Source organism: Corvus kubaryi, unplaced genomic scaffold, assembly GCF_017639235.1.
Source record: "Corvus kubaryi isolate FWS band 111438036 unplaced genomic scaffold, C.kubaryi_AGA036_p1.0 37152, whole genome shotgun sequence".
Classification (NCBI taxonomy): domain Eukaryota; kingdom Metazoa; phylum Chordata; class Aves; order Passeriformes; family Corvidae; genus Corvus; species Corvus kubaryi.
The window spans coordinates 768,362-788,532 of NW_024581040.1; the positions used below are offsets into that span (position 1 = coordinate 768,362).

A 20,171-nucleotide genomic window follows, 5' to 3' on the forward strand; every position below is an offset into this window, starting at 1 on the left:
GGAGGGGGGGGGGCAAAAAGAGTGAAACCAAGTCCCTCGTGGCTCGGGTGACTTTCTGGCTTGTCAGAAACACACCTCTCCAAGCCTTCCCCCGTAGATCATCCAAAAGCGTCTATTAAAAAGTGCAGGGCTCGGGGATGTCAGCAGGCGGCCAATCAGACCGCATGGCCCAAGGTGAGGGATGAGGCTCAGCCCAGGGCTGTCAATCACCCTCTCCTCCCCCTCCACCCCACAACTTTGTTCCGAGCCCTCGCTGCCACGGACAAACCCTCTGTGCAGCACACTGCACTGGGGCACTGGGATCTGGGGGGGGGAGGATTTTCAATTAAAATTTTCTTTTTTCCGTTTTTCTTTTCCCCCCAATTTCACTTGGAGCCCAGGATGTGCTGCCCCTGAACGCCAGGACTCGGCAAGGTAAGGATGAAGGGTGGCTGTGCTGAGGGGTGGCTGTGATGGAGCTTAATCTCACAGCGGGAGTGAGACAGAACTTGTTCTTCAGATGGAGAGGGATGGGGGCACCAAGGGGCAGAAACCCCTCTGGATGTGGTGGTGTGGGCAAAACTGGTGACAAACTTGGAACGAAACCTGCAGTGCCCAGGTTTTCAGAGTGTGGGGGTGATGGATGGAGGGGGGAGCAGAGGCAGCCTGGGCTTCTATTAAGAAAAAAATGCCATGTCATGGTGAGAGGGGAGCAGGCAGATGGGGACGTGTCCCACGAATGGATTGCTTGTGAAGTGCATCTCTGGATGCAGGGAGATGAAAATATCAAAACCCCACACATGTAACAAAAAAAACCCCTAATCACTTTCATGATTTGCACATAGACCCAACAAAGATTTTCCATAAAAATCCTTGTTATTGGGTAGAGAGCCTGTTTTAACTGGAGCTGTTGTGCAGTTGGAGGGGATGACTCGACAGAACAGGACAAAGAAATGGGAGAAGCCAAACAAGTTGCTTTTGCTCCTAAAGCATCTCAGCAACTACAGCTCTGGTGCTGCCCTGGTGCCTGGGGTGGAACCACCTTAAGATCAGGTACTGTAGGAGCAGCCAACAAACCAGTTTATTTCAGAGCCATGGCAGTAGTGGAGATTCCAGGTCCTGTCTTGGGCAGCTCAATGCATCTCATGGTTTGAAAGCTCTAGACCTTCTCCTGATCTTAAGGCTCTGGGCTCAGACAAATTCCTCGTTGTTGTTTGATTCCACACTGGCACAGGGTGCCCAGAGCAGCTGGGGCTGCCCCTGGATCCCTGGCAGTGCCCAGGCCAGGCTGGACATTGGGGCTGGGAGCAGCCTGGGACAGTGGGAGGTGTCCCTGCCATGGCAGGGGTGGAATGAGATGATCCCTTCCAACCCAAACCATTCCATGATGCTGTGATGCATCTGCCTCTTGCTTCTGCCGTTCTTGATTCCCAGTTCTCACTGATTTTGGTGTGTTTGGATGCTGAGTTAGGGCAGGGCTGCTCTCAGGAGTGCTGGTTGTGTCCTGGCCATCCACGCCCAAGGGAGGACACTCAGCAGCTACTCACACTTCCCCTCTCCATCACTCCCTGTGCCTGCTGCAAGGACTGGGAGGCCAAATTTCTCCAGGCTTACTCCGATGGGTTTTCCAGCTGACTGTGGATCCCCATAGATATTAAATACTCTTGTTCTCTTGTGGGATTTCAAATCCCAAAGGGGATGTTGGGTGTAGTCTGTCCTGGTGAATCTTCCTGGAACCCAGATGGGTTTTACTGAACTCAGTTGCCTGGATCCAAGAAAGCAGCAATTGTCAAATGACGTTTGGGGACACGTGGATTTAATCTGCTCCAGTAAATTAAACACTATCAATAAATCTTTCCCAGATCTCAAAATTTACTGCCCATGTTTTTAACCACGAAGACGGACCCTGGTGTGGAGCTGGCCCAGACAATTTACCCAGCCCTGAAGAGATTTTAGTCCCAGTTTGGGGTTAGTGTGGGGCAGGAACTATTCCTAGTAACCCCTTAAGATATGACTCACCTGTTCCAGAGCTGAAGGGAGTTCAGCAGGATGGATGAAGGTGCCCCTGTCTGTGTCATTCCAGGGCCAGGGAATGGTCACAGGCAGTCTTCCCTTGCTGCCCAGACAGCCCTGGGCTGTGTGAAACGCACTGAGGGGCCTGGGAGCTGCTCTGGCCAAAGCAGAACTGAAGGGCTGCCCAGGTTTGTATTGGTAGATGTTTGGAAGCTGCACAAACAGAATAAGGATTAAAAGTACCAAGGGACAGAATTTCTGTCATTAAAGTGTCACTGCTAGAGAGGCAGCAAATGGAGAGCCTGAAGTGAAATGTCTCAGGTGATGCTGCAGGTGGCTGAGCCCAGGGGAGAGGACAAAAACCTCAGGCACTGTGGAAATCCAGCCGGGGAAAGCTTTTGAAATCTGAATTGAGCTGCTGGTTGGAGACCATCATCAAGGTCTTGGTGGACCTGGCAGTGCTGGGTTAATGGTTGAGCCCGATGATCTTTAAGGTTTTTTCCAACCTTAATGACTCTATGGTGGCTGAGATGTCCCTGTCCATCAGACACTGGGGAACACAAAAGGCTCTTTTATCCAATTCTTGGTGCTGGGATTTATAAACCAAGCCAATAATGAGGTACAAAGGGCTTCCTCTGCAGGAACCAGGAGGGAAAGTGACCGCAGACCCAAACTCAGAGGCTTTATTTGCTGTTGTGGTTGGGAAGGGATCTCAGTGTGCCTCGGGAAGGGCTGTGTTACAACAAGGGCGGAGATACAAAGCTCCCACTCCACTCCTGTGCCCACCCAGCACCCAACAGACATGGCCACAGGCAGGCTCTCAAAGATGCACAGTGAAGGGTTGATCCCAAGCACACTGAATTCATGGGAATGCTCTCTATGGCTCCGACAGGTGTCTGAGGGTGTTTCTGGAGTTACCCATCCCCCCACTCCTTTAACTTCTCCATTCCACTGCTCTCTCTGCTCTGAGCATCTGTTTGTCCCAGCATCATTTGTGTTGTCCCACCTTTTGTGAGGAGACTGTGTTTGGAGTGTGTCTGGGGTTGCTTTGGACTGGAGATCCTGGGGGCAGAAGGTCCTTCCCATCCCTAGCCTAACTACAAGAGACTCCTGGCTCCGAGTTTCTCCCAGAGAAATGAGCAGAAAAAATGAGCAGAAAAACAATGGCAGTTCTCAGCTGTGGCTTTGGTTGTAGCAGCCTTGATCCCCAAAGCCTTGGGATGGCAGGCATGGCTCCCCAGGGAGGAGGACCTGTCTCCCAGGGATGAAGACTCCATTGTCTGTGAGGGGAACAGACTCACTTTGAGTCTTCTCTGCTGTGAAACGAAAATCTGATGCGTACATGCTAAAATTATCCTGGGCATATTTCATGCTAGCCTGAACAAATATTTATAAGTTCTACAGCAAACATTAATTTTAAATGTAATTTCTAAGAGCAAATGACAGTTACCCAAAAGAGTACAATTTCAAAATTTCACTCATAGATACCTCCTTGTGCTGCTGAGTGACAGTTTTATTAACTGAGGGTCTTTTCAATCACATCACTCTGTCTAGTTTGGCAATATTGACTCTCATAGCCCAGTTTCAATATGCCCAGAAATGAAAGGAATTGAGGAAGTCAGAGGTTTGGCTGCTCAAGAAAAGCCCTGCTGCCTTTACAATGCCAGCACAGAGGTCCTCGTGTGTTGTGGGACATTGTGGCACTGCAGACTCGGCCAAGGCATCCAAAGGGATCCTTTGGTTTATTCCAACAGCACTCCAGCAAAGGAGCATTGTGATCCTGTTGGAAACGTGCCTCCCCTTGCCCTTGGGCTCTAACTTTGCAACTTTGCCTTCTTTTAGCTTCTCTTCCTTTCTCCATCTGAATCTACGAGCAGCAAGAAACCCAAGTGCCTGGGAAGGTGATGGGACCGTGGAGTCTCCTGGATTTGTTCTCAGTGTGGATTTCAATGTGTGGAACCCCCGAGGAGTGTGAGACTCCGGGAGCTCAGACCCCTCCTGGCAGAGTCAGGCTGATGTGAAGAGGACAAGGCACACCTCACAGCCATGGGCAGGAGATGAGTGACTGGGATGAGCTCTCAGAGGGGGTTTAGACCCCTGGCTCGGAGTTTTGGGGATGGCAGGGGATGTGCAAAGCCTGTGGTGCAGCACTGAGTGGTGAGAGGGTTCAGAGGGCTTCACCTGCAGGTCCACCCCAGGTCACAGGTGAAGGGTGCTAAAGTGGGTGCTAAAAGTGGAATTTCACTTCTGGGCATCGGCAGGAGCAGGAACTGGAGGTGGATCTCTTGGACAATGGCCTTTAAAGGGGTTTCAAGTCCTAAAACAAGCTGGGTTTGTTGGTTTGAAGACCTAAATTTTGGTCTTAAAGTCTAAAGTGGAGGTAAAATAGGACATTAGTACTCTGATGGCTCTAGTCATCAGTCCTAAAGTAAATAATTACAGAAAATCTGTAAAGAGCTGAGGAAATCCTTCCTCAAAGCTGATGAACTGTCTGACTCCTTCCACCTTAAACTACTGAAATCCTGAGTGTTTCTGGGGGCTCTGTTTGCTGCTAACCTGTGACAGGTAACATTAACATTCCCTCTGAACTTCCCTATTCCTCATTTTTCTTGGCCAAACCTCTCTCCTGGATCCTTGTGTTCCCTCTGGCTCTTGCAGGCTTTGCTCCACTGCTGTTCCTGGCTCTTCACCTCTGGTGGGGATGCTGTGAGTTGGTGCCTCCTGGGCTCACCCAGGTCTTACCTGGACAGAGCCATCCTGTGATAACACCAGAGCAGGGCGGCCTCAGGAGGGTTCTTGGGGGGTGTTCCTCCCTTTGGACAGGGACACTGTTGTGTGTTCCCATGGATCTTCTCCCTGTTCCCCACACCAGTGGCCATCCCACACCCCACATTCCTCACCCCCCAGTTTGCCCCAGCACAGCTTCAGTGCCACGTCCCAGTGAGCCCAGAGCAGGGTGGGGCCAAGGCTGCCTTTCACCTGTGCCTGCCTGCAGATGATGTGTGGAGTTCTCAGAGCCCACAGGGAAAAGCACCCACAGCTGTAGGAAAAGGGACCTTCCCCTGCTCAGCTGAGCACCAGGATGCAGCTTCTACTTTATGGTTTCTTCCCGAAGTTTCCCTTTGCCAAAGATGTGGCTGGAAAGCAGAGGGAAGTCAGGCTTTAAAGGAAGGTCTGGTGGCTGTTGAGGTGACGGCAATAAAAACCTCTGAGTTTAGCAAAACCCTTTGCCACTGCTTTTACTGTTTTAGCAATAACTTTATGGCTCTTTTTTTCTGTAAATAGCCTTTACCTCACTCCATTTATTTACAAACTGTTCTAAGCTGATGACATAGAATTCCTCCACTTGGGATATTTTTTCTTTTCCAGTGATGGTAGAAATTCTTTTCAGCCAATTTCCTGCAATATCCCAGTCTTGTAGCCAAGGCACTGGGATTTCTGGTTTGTTTTTTTTTTTTTTTTTCTTTAAAAAGGAAATTAAAACAGATAAGTTTTTGTTCAAAATTTGATCTTCTTCAAAAACAAAAGGTATATTTTTATTCAAACCCAAAGGTTGCATTTTAGAAGATCAGCAGTGTAACCTGCTGTAGTACCTGTTCTGAGATCCAAATCAAGAAACTTGTGTTGTGTTCTCAACTTTTCCCAAGAACGCCTCACAGGATTTTGCTGGCCCAGGTTCTTTACCTGTCCCTGGATTTCTTTCTTGTAAACCTGGGGAAATGACGTTTCCTGTGTGTATCCCATTAGCTCCTCCAGGAAGGAGCTGTCTCCCCCTCTGTGCAGCCCTGAGCTGGAACATCAAGGGACAGCCGTGAATCACAGGCTTCATAAATATTGAGAGGAGCAGAACTGGAATCCCAGATTTTGTATTTGAAGGGCAGAAGGAGGATAAATGGTGCTGCCCGAGGTTCAGTTGTTCTCCTCCTTTCTAGTCACAAATATCCTGCTCTGTGGCTGGGGAATTGCAGGCAATGGGTGAGATGGAAGCGCTGGCTCCTCCAGCACTGCCAGAAATCCTCCAAGGACACTTCCCCTCAGTGCCTGGGTGCCCATGAACTGGAGCAGTTACAGACTGTCAATAAAAACTTCTTTCTTTCACTGTCATCTCCTTCAATTCCTTCTGCTCCTCACACTTCAAACTCCATTCGGTTTTCAGATCTTTCCTCTATTTTGCCAAGGAGAGGTTCAGAAAAAAAAAAAAAAATCCCCTAATGAAGGCCTAACACGTGGGTTTTAGTGGCTATGGCAACGTGGAGCACAGAGAGCGAGCAACGAAACCCATCCCAAACTTCAGTAAATAGAAGGAGTTTATTATGTTGGACTGGCACAGATTTACCTGAAATAGGGTTGGCATCATGTGGGGTCACTGCTCTGGGCTTACAGAGCTCGGGACACAGCTTTGAAGTGTTCTCTGTTCACCTTCTGCTCTTCTGTCCATGTCACCCCTGCTCCAAGTCATCCCCACTCTCTTCCGAAGGAAAGGAAAATCCAAGTCTGGCGCAGTAGGACACTTTGCCCATCAGCCATGAGCTCTTAGTGGGAAAATTATTTCCAGATGCCATTTAGGGCTCTGTTCAGTCTTCACCTGAGCCATTTAGGGCGGTCTAAGGCCTGTGGGGAAGGTCTCAGAAGGTTTTCTTGCACAAGGATGTGATTTTTTAATCAATTTCAAGCAGTAGCTGGGGATACAGGGGAGGCGTGAGTGGGATGGGCAGAGCCCCAGCTGCCAGGGTGTGTGTGAGGGGTCTGTGGGTGAATGGGATGGAGCAGGGCTGGGTGAGGGTGGGTGAGGATGTGCCAGAGCTGTGGAAGGTCTGGCTGGTGGGGGAGCAGCCTCAGGGATCTCCTGGGAGCAGCTCCATCACACAAAGCACTGTAAGGCCAGTTTGTGTTGTCCCTCTCGAGCTGGAAGTGAAGTTTTCACCTCATGTTTGGGGCAGCCTGGATCCACGGGAGAGGCTGAGCTGCCTCTCAGGGCTGCAGTAAATCTGGCTAATTGGACGAGCTGAGCACATGAAGAAACTACGCCCCAGGTCCTGGGCTTGTTTGAGGCAGCTCTGTCTACCTTGACATCTGCAGGAATGCATCCCAGGGATGGGGGAGGGATGGGGAGCAGACAGAGCAGAGTCATTCCTCCCCTTCCTTCTCTCCTTCCCCAGGACTCCAGCCCAGCAGTATCTGGGAGATTGGTAAAAGAATGAGACCAGCTATTTTTTGCTGCAGGCTGTGATTTTCCACGATGTTGTAGCTGGAAATCGTGGGGCCCTCTGATGTGAGTGAGTGCCTGTGCTGCTGGAGGAAAAGGAGCTTCACGGATTTCCGTCAGTGCCGTGCTTTCCCTGGGCTGTGGCTGGGTGTGAGTGCCCTGCAGCACTGTGAGCGCTGGAGACCTTCTCCCTGCTGGGCCCCTGGCCCTGCCCTGGCTGCTGTGCCCATAGGAAATGTTTCCCTCTGGAATCACGGGATGAGACTCAAAGAATGTCCTGAGCTGGACAGGATCCCCAAGGATCACCCAGTCCAGCTCACAGCCCACCCAGACCCCCCCAACAACCCCACCCTGGGCATCCCTGGCAGCGCTGTCCCAGCGCTCCTGCAGCTCTGGCAGCCTCAGGGCCGGGACCATTCCCTGGGGAGCCTGGGCAGTGCCCAGCACCCTCTGGGGGAAGAAGCTTTCCTGATCTCCGTCCTAAATACCCCTGGCCCAGCTCCAGCCATTCCCTGGGTCCTGTCCCTGGTCACAGGGAGCAGAGATGGAGCCTCACTCCCCAGAGTCCAGATCTGCTCCCACCCCAGCCCTGGCTGTGCCCCTGGGGAGGTGTCACAGCCTGGCACAGGCAGCACAGCACAGGAGCAGCTCTAATCCATGGTGTTTGCTGGGCTCCAAGCCGCTGCTCTCCTCATGCCACCGGCGCTGCCAGGGAGGGATGGGTGACACAGATCACAGATCTCACATCCTGGGCTGTCCCCTGCTCTCACAGAGGGTGTGAGGTGCTGGATCTGGCATTGCTGTGCTTGCCCAGGACTGGCTGTCCAAGGCAGGGGCTCTGCAGGTCCCCAGCAGCCCCTTCTGTGCCCGAGCACTCGGTGCACGAGGGGCTCTGCTCAGCCCTGGGGCTGCAGAATGGGGGTGCCAGGGCTGGACTGCCCCATGCCCCTCCTGAGACAGCCCAGCCTGAAGGGACTGGAGAATCCCCAGTCTTGTCTGAGCACTCTGAGGATGTTGGGCTGAACTGGAAGAAGCTAAAATACCGGGTGGGGACAACGTGGGACAGGAAAGATATCCCGATGGGAAGCTGAGCTGGGGCTGAGTTTGGACTGGGCTTTGCTGGGCTGGGGCTGAACTTTGCTGGTGTAGGGGATGAGAAAAGGCAAGGGCAGCTGGCTGGAGGCAGGCAGGAGGTCTGGAGAGGGGCCTGCGGAGCAGCCTGGTGGGGATTCAATCCGGGAAGTTTTAATGACACAACAACAACAACAACAAAAGAGGAAGGAGGGGAAAGGAAGAAAAGGCTCCTGCAGGGCTGGTTGCCACGGAGACCCCAAGGAAGTTTGAACCAGTCCTGCTCTTTTCACAGCCGCCTTTGAGCCAAGGAGGGAATTATGGCTGGCGATAAAAGAGGACATGTGGCCCTTTGCTCACAGGGACTGGCCTCTGCAGTTACGAGTCTTCAGCTCATTTTCGCTCTTGTCCCCTCCTGCAATTATACATTCGGATCTCAGAAAGAAAAAAAAGGGGGGAAAAAAAAATCTAGGACAAGCTGTGCATCCTTTGCCCTGGGAACCCATCCCCACAGGGCAGATCGCTGCCTCTTCCAGCCCATTATTCCCCCCAGCACAACCCTTCCCCCCCGGATCCTCTGCACTTGGGGAATGTTTCTGTGTTCGGAGCTGACAAACAGCTCACACTGTCTGTCCTCACACCCTCACCTCCACCCAAACAGGAGCCACGAGGAAGGAGCTGAACGCCTCTTCCAGGGAAGCTGGACAGAGTTTTCTTGCTTGTCACAGCTCTTGGGTTTTCCAGAGGGATCTGCCTGACCAGGTGCCAGGAATTGAAGTGAAAGGGATAAATTCAGCTCTGTGCTGCCTCCCCCGATTTCTCCAGTGACAGTTGCATAACTCAAGGCCCGAAGTTGTGTGGTAGAGCTCAGATTGTGCTCTTGGGTCCTCCTCACCTCGGGGTTCGAGCTGGGGGCTCACACCTGCGGTGGATGTGCTGCAGGAAGTCCTGCTCAGGCCCAGGGGGTGTCACACACGAGGGACACCCAGGCAGAGGGAAGGATGAGGTGCCAGCGAGGGAAATGAGTCTCCTGCAGGGGTAGGACAGCACTGGGAGCACAGCACAGCACCGCTTGCCCCAGCCCTGGCCAGCTGGGCTCAGCTGGGTCAGCAGAGCCCAGTTCTCCTTTTCCTGGGTCGTTGGGGGTATTCAGGCCTTCCTGGACCTTTGGTGCTGGGAGGGTTGTGGTGAGCTGTGAGAGAGCACAGCTGGGATGCGGGGTGGTGACCGAGGCGGGGACCTGCCCCCACTCCCTGCCCTCAGGACTTGGCTCCAGAGCCCCTTTCCCTCCTTGTGCTGAGCTCAGGTGTTGGATGCTGTGACCTGAACGTGGCAGAGGGACAGAGGGGGAGGCCAGGCCAGGGACCTGCTCTGGCTCTCACTGCCTGCTGCTGGGAGCAGAGCCAGGCGCTGAGCGGGGCTGGAGGGTCTGAGTGCCAATGTAGGGTACGACTGTGCAGATCTCAGTTTGTTCCCATCAGCTTCTTGAGTTTTGTTTTAAACCCAGAGCTATGTTTGAAGGGTTCTTGTTACCCAGAGGGTCTGTGGGATCTCCATCCTTGCAGGTTCTGGAGACTTGGGCAGACCAAACCATGGGAACCTTCCAGCCTTAGTCTTGCTTTGATGGATTAGAGACCTCCAAAGGCTCCTTCCCACCAGCACTTCCATGAGAAGAAGATGCTGTATTACTTTATAAGTGTTGATTTAGTCCAGTTTTTGTGTGTGATAACAACACAAAACATGAAAATAGTCCTGAACACCTTCACAGGAATCCTCTTCCTGCAAAGCCAGGATCCTGCTCCATCCTCCTCCTGGGCTCCACACAGAGGGTGAGGCAGTGACAGACTGTGCATGGGGCAAGCAGAGTTACACCCTCTGAAAAGCTGTCCTGAACGTGGGCACAGCCCTGGCATCCCAGCAGAAATGCAGACATGGACCCTGCCAGCTTAGCAGGAGCTGAATGATGCCCATCAGCCACCCCATTCCCGGTGGAGAACCTCTCTGCTCAGGAAGAACTGACCTTTAATGAAGGCAGGTTAATACCTCTAAATGAAGAGCAGCTGCCTCAATTGACACTCAGTTGGACAAGTGTTTGCAGACAGGTTTTTGCTGCCTTTGACAGATTTCCATGTTCTGGGCAGCTGGATTTCCCGTTCCCACTGTGCTCCGCGGACACACAACCCTGCATCCCACCCTGTCCCCACCCAAAGAGCCCTCATTCCTCAGCTCCTGCCACGGTCCTGCTTTGCAGAGCAGCTGATCCTTTCCAGGCTCTGTGCTGGGCACTTCTGCAGGGATTTGCCTGCTGTCTTCAGACAAAAATAAAAGAAACCTGCACCCCTCAGAGTGTCTGAGCATCATCCTGCCCGTCATGTAGCCTGACAAGTGTGCCACCCTTGGAGGACTCATTGCAGGGGGAGCTGGAACTTCGTGGAGCTAAAAAGTTACCAGAGCTTCACTTCTGATCCCTGTAAATCCACTTCTGTTCCATAAGAAGGCAAAAAAGCCAACTGGAGCATGCCCCAGTCAGTGTGGTCCTCTCTGTGCCCATCCCAGTGTTCCCAGTGCAGAGAGAGGAGAGGGTTCCTCAGGGGAGGGCTCCTCAGGCTCTCCTTGGTCACTGCTCTGGCTTAAATCTCCCTGTCCTTGTGTCATCACAGCCACATGTCCCCCCCTGGGGTTGCCCCCTCAGCTACCCTGGTGTCCTGTTTGTGGGGCTGAGTGGTGAATCACAGCTGTAAAAACAACCTTTATTGGGGGGAAATCTCTAGTTACATCAGTGCCACCTTTATCTACTGCTCCATTTGTTTTATCATCACATTTTTGATGGAAAATGTGTTCAGAGGAGAGAGTTCCTGTGTGTTGGAGCAGGATCTATGTCTCTGTGATCACAACAGTGTGTGTTTGTGATTCAGAACTGGCACGGGCAGCATCTTGTGTCCTGCTCACACTTTTGCAACCGGTGGCTGACTCACGATCACCTGAGTTTCTCAAAGACCATCTTTATTTGACAGGAAGACTCTCCTAAAACGCGGTGAGGGTGGTGCAGTCCCTCCTGCTGAGCTGCCTCCCACCCGAGCTCCCTGGCCCAGGGAATAAGCTCGGCTGGAGGGGGGCCTTGCCAGGAGAGCTCGGAGAGTGGGACACAAGTGCCATCCAGTGGGCCTGCGACAGCTGCCCCGGCACCACAGAGTCACAGACCCTACAGACCATCCCATCCCACCCCTGCCATGGGCAGGGACACCTTCCATTATCCCAGGTTGCTCCAAGCCCCAACGTCCAACCTGGCTTTGGACATTTCCAGGGATCCAGGGGCAGCCACAGCTGCTTTGGGCAGCCTGTTCTGTGTCCATTTGTGGTGTGGGTTGAAGCCCTGGGTCACTGATTCTCCCCACAGACAAACCTGGGCTGTCCAGCAAAGCACAGGCACAGGTTCTGTCCCCAAAAACACCTTCCCCAAGGCCTTGGGCTCCCGGCAGTGCCCATCACTGGGGTGTCCCAGCTCTGAGGATGCAGGAGGACAGTCAGTCTGGGAGAACCACACCTGAAGGACAATCCCATTGCGAGCCACCTTCCCCAGCTCTGTGGGATGGAAGTGCTGCAGGTGCCGCGGGGGGAAGCAGAATCCAGCTCACCTGTCAGGTGTGCGCTCAGTGTCACTGCGGAGCGAGGGGGTCCCCGAGAGCAGACCCTCCTCACCTCGGGGATCAGGGTGCCTCGGGCAGAACAGGGTGCTGGGGTGAGTCGGGAAGAGCAGCAAACACCTTTCCCGAGCGTTTGGAAGGATTTCTCCCGGAGAAGCCGGCGATCCTCGGGGGCACAGTACCATCTGCTGGCAGCGCAGCGGCAGCGGAGCCGGGGGTGGGCGCGGGGCAGCCCAGCCCGGCTCTCGGCTTCACCCAGAGTCAGAGCAGGACCCACGTTTGCTGTTAATTCAGGCCAATTTAACACCCTTCGGCTGCAAATTTAGACCTCAAATTCGACGCATCCCTGCAAGGGGGAGATTTCCCTCTCGGGCAGTCGGAGTGGCAAATTCAGGCTGTGATGTTTCTCCATCTGCAGAAGGAAGGAAAGAAAATCCCCAAACAGAGCCCACTTTACCAAATCTGTGTGGAAGGTTTATAATAATGTTTTCCTCTGTTTCTTACTAATCTGCACCTCAAATATTAATGTCTTCAGCCCCTAACCTCTTCTTTACCGGGTGTGCATTACATCAGCACTCCCTGCTTATTCCTGTTCTGTCCTTTCCTTTTCCTCCCAGTGCTGTGTTTCGCCTCCGAGTCTCCCAGGCTCTACCCCACTTCCATTTATTTGCCGAAGCAATAGCAGATGATCGATTTGAGGCTGTTTGTAGTTCATTCCCGCTCTCAGAACCCTCCAGTCTGGCATCTACATCCACTTGGTTTCCTCTTAATCACTTCCCTGCTCCTGAGTGAGGCTGTTTGTCCTCTCCGTGGCTGTTTCACAGAGCAGTGTCTGGAGGGTGCAGCTCATTGAAGAGGAAGCTCAGAGCACGTAGCCACTGGCCCACACACTGTGGCCAGGAAACTGTGGTTGACAGCAAACCCAGAGGACTCAAAACACAGCTCCCGAAAGCATTTGTGAAGTGATGTGGGTACAAAAATGATCCAGGACTTGGTCCCACTCTTGGAACGTGGCCCCACTGGTTGAGGATGGAGAAGGGGCAAGACAGGCCCTGCCTGGCTGCACTCCCTGGGTTTTGTTCTCCTAAACCTGACTCATCTACCAAAATGCACCTGACTGAGGAGGTGTGTGTTCAGTGCTTTGGAAATCACAGTTTGTTCCTCCCTGCAAAGCGATCAGCTCATCCCAGGGCAGCACCTGGAGCCACAGGCCCAGCTGGGTTCACTGGGGAAAGGACCCAGCTGGAGACCCTGGGGCTGAGCTGGAGACGCTTTGGGTGAGCTCAGCTGAGGGCCTGGCTGGCAGGGCAGGGCTCAGGCTGAGGGGGTTCTCATGCCCAGTCCCTGCTGTGGCTCAGGCTTTGGCCACCAGGACACTTTTGGGACACGATGTCCTCAGGGGAAGCTCCTGAGCTGGTGGGAGCTCAGCTCCAGCCCAGCAGGGGCAGAAGGAGGGGCTGCTCCCCACGTCTCCTCTGCCTCTCCACCAAAGGCTGGGTATCCACCCAAACATCCCACCTGGAACCAGCTGGGGGCCCACAGAGCTCTCCATGGACTAGTTCAGATCCCTGATTATGCAGAATCATGCAGAATATGGTGTGAAACAGTGGTCAGGACTGAAGATGGGAGCAGAGGGGATGAAGAAAGGAGGGGGAGAGCGATTCCTCTTTAGGCAGCACTGAGCTCTTAGACTGGCTCAGTTTGTCATTGATTCTCTCCTTGCAGCCCAGCAGCTCCACGTGGACTGATTGAGTATTAATTGTGATCAACAGTCCCTCTCCATCCAGCCAAGAGACCTCCGTGGAGGCCTCTCTGAGTTGTTGGCCTTTTCCTGACCAGGATGGGTGAGCTCCTCTCTGTTCTCCTGTTTTCTCCAGGGTGAAAGGACTATCCTGACCCTGCTCCTCAATCCTGTCCTGAGCAGTCACTTGAGAGTGGTTTGTGTTGGGAAGAACCTTTAAAGACCATCTATTTTCAACCTCCTGCCACGGGCAGGGTCATCTTCAACAAAACCAGGGTGCTCCAACCCTCATCTGACCTGGCCTTGGACACTTCCAGGGATGGGGCAGCCACAGCTTCTCTGGGGAGCCTGTGTCAGGGCCTTACCATCCTTATTTTTTTCTTTAGATCTGAATGTCCCCTCTTTGGTTTAAACCCATCACCCCTTGTCTGATCACAACAGGCCCTACTGAGATGCAGCTCTGCAGTCTCTGCTGCCTCCTCATTTTGGTTCTTCATCATAGGACCAGAGAACGGTTTGGGCTGAAGGGGGCCTTGAAGATCATCAAGTTCCAGCCCCATGCTGTGGGCAGGGACCTGTTCATGCCTCACTGTCAGGCTGCAGCCTCACCAACCTTCCTGGGTGGCCCAAGACACCTTTTTATGAGGACAAGTGACACCACCATGGCTCACTTCAAAATATCCTGAGGAGCATCTGATCCCTCCATCTCCCTGTCCTGCCTTGCTGCACAGGCAGGGACCTTTCACTGCCAAAGGAAGTTGGAAACCCAGGATTTCAATTTCTTTCCAGTCCTGACTGGGTTTAGGTTGGAAGCCCCCCCGCAGCATGGTGCAGGTGTGCCCAGTGCAGTTCATGGCACCCCTCACTCAGCTTCTGTTTGTGGTGAGGGGCACACCTTGGGGAACACGTCTAGACTCTCAGTCTTGGACTTCAGGTCCTCTGGAGACTCCTGATGCTTCTCCTTTCATCTCTGTCCACCTCACCTGAGGGCCCTGGGACTCCTCAAGCAGCATCCCCTGCCCTGGCTGAGCTGCTCCCCATGGCACAGACAGGAACATGGGGCTACTTCCCACCCCCACTGGAGGCTGTGGACCCAACCCTGACCTGTTGCATCTCCAGACAAAGCTACAACACCAGGAAATCCCCATCAGGCACTTGGATGCTGTCAGGAGCAATGGGCTTTTCCAGAGGAGTCTCATCATGTTCCTTCTGCCTTTCATCTTCCCGAGGTTTGCATGTTTCTGATCCATGACATGTCCCCTGCTTTCATTTTCGCCACCTTTGTAATTTGATTTTTCTTTTGATCTGTTTCACAATTTCCCCAATTTTCTGTTTAGATTTTGAAATTTGGCTCCAGCCCAGCAGCAACACTGTGCAAAAGCAGATTCCCTGGGAAAATCACAGGAACAGAATGTGCACGTAACGAGACTTCTCCTGAAAAATTTCCCAGACAGCAAGAATTTGCAGCTTAGGGACTTCCCCAGCCCAAGGTAGTGTTGATGGCTTTAGTAACAGTGGGGGTTTTTCCTTCCATAAATCTACCTGGTTTCTCCTTCAGCTGCATGTGAACATTTGGCTTCTGTGACTTGGTGTCACCTGCAGTCCCAGAGCTCCTGGTGACAATATCCTGGCTGTGTGAAGGACAGCATCCAGTGGGGGGTTTTATTTACAACACTATCAGTTGGCTTAACTTGATGTCACAATAATTATAAATTCCTGTCCAGTCTCGATCAGAGTGAGAGGTCTGGACGAGCTCTGTTGTCTCTCATCCAAACGGAGGGATCCCAGCCCTGCAGCTCCTTCTCCAGATCTCTGACCCTGTTGCTGGCTCTCCACATCTTGCCCTGTTCCACAGCACCCCTGGCTAGGTGGGAGGGGGCCCGAGCTGTGCCTGGATCTTCATTAAAGCATCATGAAATCAGGCTGCTCATAGGCAGCAGCTGCTTGCCATTCCCACTGGGATGAGCTGAGGAAAACCCCAAACCATCTGGGTACAGGGTCACTGAGTGCTGGGGAAGGTGCAGAGCAGGGCTTGGGTGGAGAAGCAGCATTGCTCCAGAGCATTCCCTGTGATGAGCTGAGGGTTGATTCCCTCCCCAGCCTAAGCTGGTGGAATGAGCACCACTGTCACAGGGTAAGGCAGCACAGTGGGACACGGCAGGAGGGATCTGTCTCATGCCTGTGATGGGAACGTTGACATTTGAGCTAATTCATCATCTCTTTATGGACAATGAGTTTCCAATATACAAGAAGTGCTTAAGTAAGCACAGCCTTCTACAAAAACATCATCTCAAACCTCCTGGATGGTCATCAAGGAGAACAGGATATCAGGAGACCAAAACAGGAAAAATAGAGGGAATATCTGCCATTGTGTTCTCCTCATTGCCAATGAAGCCCCAGGAGAACCAGGGCAGGTGCTGGGAACTGTGGTGAAGGGATCCAAAGGTACTGAGTGATGGGATGACTGAAAGGGGGCTGGGGCCCCAGATGGGGTCTCTCAAAAGGGTGAATGCAATTCTTTCTTGGGCTGGCTGTAATTCCTGACAGCCTTGGGAAGGATTCTCCCAGCCTGGGCACTCCAGGCACATTCATGGCACCCCATGGCCTGGAGCCACACTCTGGGGCAGTCCAGGTGTGTCTCTCACACTGCTGGGAGAGAGAATGAGCTCAGCAGAAGCAAGAGGATCATGTCCTGGCCAGAGGTAGCTCAGGAGAAGTCTTTGGGATCAGGCAATGCCATGTGACACCCCAGAGTCTGAGGGTGTTGGGATACCTTAGGCCTTGCTCCTGACTTTTGGTTTTTGTTGCTATGCATGCCCTGTGTGGTGCCTGGGAAGGGCAGTGCCCGGGCAGGGCTGCTGGCATGAGCTGCAGTGGCAGGAAGGAGATTATGAACCACTGCAGCAGATGTGCCCTGTCCCTTGGGATGGACAACTTCTACGAGCATGACAGAAACGTGGAATATTCCTTAGTTCTTGGGGATGGGACCTGTCAGCTCTGTGCTCCACAGGAGCCAAAAGGAAACTGCATCTGAATTAGAGAGGACAGCTGGATGGTGGTGTCACTTCCCTGTCACCTCCTCCTCTCTGCTCTCTCGTTGGGCAGTCCCTGAGGAAGGGGCTGGAAAGCCTTTTGCTGCCCATCCCAAAGCTTTCTTCTCCTGAGAAGGGGAGGGGCTTTCTTTTTGTGGGCTGTACAAGCCCTGGTGATTCCATGGGGTCCTGGACGCCCTCTCTGGAGCGTGGGACCTGCTGCCCAGCTCTCTGAGCAGGACAGGGCTGTATGGACCAATTCACAACTCAGATCAGGGGAGAGGGGTGGGTTTTGCAAAGCCCTGGGTGGGAACATGTGAGTATTGTGCCCAATACATTCAATCAATACCCAAGTATCAGAAATTCCTGTGAAGTCAAATCCAGCATAAAATAAACATTGAGTGGGAAATTTTCTTGGATTTGCATGAATCCCATAAAATGCCTTTTCTCCAAAATCTCACAATATTTGCCTCTTTGTGGTGAATCAAATGAAGCCAGGTGGCAACTGAAATTGGATTAAAATGTCCTTGAAATGCCTTAGATAAAACCCTATGTGAACTGTAGAAATCACTGCTGATACAGGTACCTGCCCAGATGGCCATGGGACAGTGAAGAGAGCAGCAAGCAGCTGGCTCAGAAATGATCTGCTTTAGAGGAAACATGGCCATTGTGCCTTGGGAAATGCCTCTAAAACTGCTTTCAAACCAGCACAGATCAAATCAGCTCTGAAATAAAATAACTGAGCTGGAGAAGCATCCACAATGACAAGCCCTGGGGCATGACCCCAGGAACTGAGATGTAGGAACTTGCCAGGACAGAAGACAACTGCTCTTCCTCCAGACTCTCACGGGTTTTACTGGCTTGGGAGCTCCATGGCAAAGCCTGAGCCTTGGCCTTGCACTGGGCAGTGGAACAGTGAGAGCAGCCTCCCCCATTCGGGGGGACCCCCTCAGGTACCCGGGTTCTTGGGTACTCCTGCTGCCTTCCTATTTTTGTCAGTTTTCCTTTCTCCTGATACTATTACAGCCTTCTTCTGCAGAGTCCTCAGCCCTGCCTCTGGCAAAGCCTTTTCCTTTCGTGCTGTTGGAACGAAGTCCTGAGCCAGCACAGAGCCACTCACATTCCTGCTCTTGGACTTGCTTCATGCCCAGCTCCACTGCCTTGTCCTCCTCCAGCTCTGTCCGGTGCCTCTCCTGGCACCTTCTTTTCTTCAGACACCAACTCATCTTCCCTTCATCCTCCTTCTGACCCAGCTCTTCAGTGGCCAGCCAAACTCCTGAGGTTCATTGCATTTTCCCCAAGAGCAGCTCCAGGACTGTGCTCCTCCCTCCTTGCTCGGACACCTCCCCTCCAACGCTGGGCTCTCTCACACCTCGTGCCAGGCAGGACTTACAGGGACAGGCCCTGCTATAGCAGCTGCCCAATAACCCAAGAAGGAAGAGAGGTCTGGGAACAAGAAGAGCACTCACATTGTCCCACACGCTGTCCCTTGGACACCTCCTGCTGAAGACTCGTCTGCATTGTCCTGCCATGAGCAGAGCAGAAGGCACAGCCAGGGCTGTCCTTCCTCAGCCCAACGCCTCTCCCAGGCTCCCCTTTTCTGGCAGAAGGAACCAGCACCAAGAAGGGCAGGTCACAGACCCCCTCCATGGCCTCAGGGTGTGCTCAGCTTGCCCAGCAGCTCAGCCCCTTCTGCTGGCAGCTCTTCAGTGTAGACACTGCCTGATGGGCACAGCCAGCCCCAGCTGTAACACCAGGGAGTGTGGCTGCTCCTCCACCTGCCCTATAGCTCCCACCTCTACCCAGACACTTCCACACTGTTTGGAATTCCCTCCCTCACCCCAGCCAGAAGGGAAAACGTGTCCTGCCAACCATAACTCTTCTGATATAAACAGATACTGCCAGAGGTGTGAAAATGTGCCCTCCAAACTGGATGGGAAGGCACCTTCCTCACATCAGAGACACTTCCCAGGAGGCACCACAGAGGTGTCCGGGCCCTCTGCCCCACCCCTGCTGAACTGCCTGCCTCAGCAGCCCCCGGTGAGCTGCTCTGTCCTTGGAATTCCCTTTCTGGGACTGAAGGGTTGAAACATCAGCACAAGATTATCCTCTGCAGTCACTTCACCACCTGGGCCCTGGCCAGTCCCTTCCTCAGCAGGTCTGGGTGGAGCTGCACAGCCCTGTGGGGTCCAGTGCTCTTTCCTTCCTCTACGAGGCTTCATGGCTCTCCTGGGAACCTGCCCACCTGAGTTGGGCAGAGCAGCACTGGACTTCCAAGAATTTCCAGAACTACTGGAAGCCCCTCACCTGCCACAGCTTTGCCCAGGAGCCACCACCCCTCCCATTCCCTCTGGTCCCTTGGCAGAGGTGCTGTGGGAACTCTGCCCTGCCCAGCAGTGCTCCCTTCCCCAGGCAGGATGGGGAAAACACATCCAGGCAGCTCCCTGACACACTGAGGTGCTGAGCACCCAGGAGGGGCTTAAGGAAGTCACAGCTTCTCCCAGAGTCTGAGAAAAGGGACCTGGGCTGCTCTAGAACCCGAAGGACTGGGGCTGTGGTGCACCAGAGCATGTGAGTCAGGAGAGCAAGTCCCAGCAGAACTGCAGAGGTGGCACTGTGACCTTCCTTGCCAAAGACACCAAAGCCTGGATGTGACACTGGGGACCATGGCATGGTGCTCTCCACGTGGTTCTACTCTCAGAGCTGGGGGCAGGGGGCTGCACTCTTCCTGAGCTGCTCCCAGGATCTGGCTGGGGACATCTTGGCACTGTGGCTGAAAAATATTCCCTGACGTGCTCTCAGAAAATGCTGATGTCCATAATTCCTTGATGCTCAGGCTTGTATCCTCTGTGTAATGCTGTGGATGCAGGAAGTGAGTCAAAAAATGAGAGGGTTATCAAAAGCAACCCCCTCTCCCAGTCATTCCTATACAATTTGTGAGGAAATGTGGATGTTTCATCCCTGGAAGTGTCCAAGGCCAGGTTGGACAGGGCTTGGAGCACCCTGGGATAGTGGAAGGTGTCCCTGCATGGATGAGGTGGTCTGTAAGGTCCTTTCCAACCCAAACCATTCTGTGATTCTTTGGAAAATAGCCACAAAAGCATTTCCTGTGCAAACACCTCTGAACAGGGGTGACAAAATCAGCAAGTCTCTGTCTCATCTGATTAGCCCTGCCAAGAGCAGGAAAGAAGAGCTTTTGAGAGGAGCAGGGAGATGGAACTTTGCTGCTCCTTGAATATTTGGGCAACAAGGTTGAGCTGAGGCTGCAGCTGAGCAGTTCATGGGGAGTCAGCAGGGTCCTAGGACAGCACTGGGTGCTGGGGAGCTCTGAAAGGGCTGAAACAGTTACATCGCCCTTCTTCACCCCATTTTCCATGGTATCTGATGCTCCCATCTCACCCCCTTCATGAAGCCACAGACGTCTGTGACACTCAGCCACACACCTTCCTCTGCTTCCCTTCCCAAACCACAGCCCTGCTCAACCT

The 20,171-nt window shown here is 53.1% G+C and overlaps 1 long non-coding RNA gene across 1 annotated transcript; it reads left to right on the forward strand.

The window, feature by feature from the left end:
- The first annotated feature begins 250 nt into the window (after window positions 1-250).
- On the forward strand, window positions 251-5,215 carry LOC121661400. Its single transcript, XR_006014968.1, has 2 exons — window positions 251-414; window positions 3,835-5,215. It is a non-coding gene; the product is annotated as an uncharacterized LOC121661400 (long non-coding RNA).
- Window positions 5,216-20,171: the final 14,956 nt, after the last annotated feature.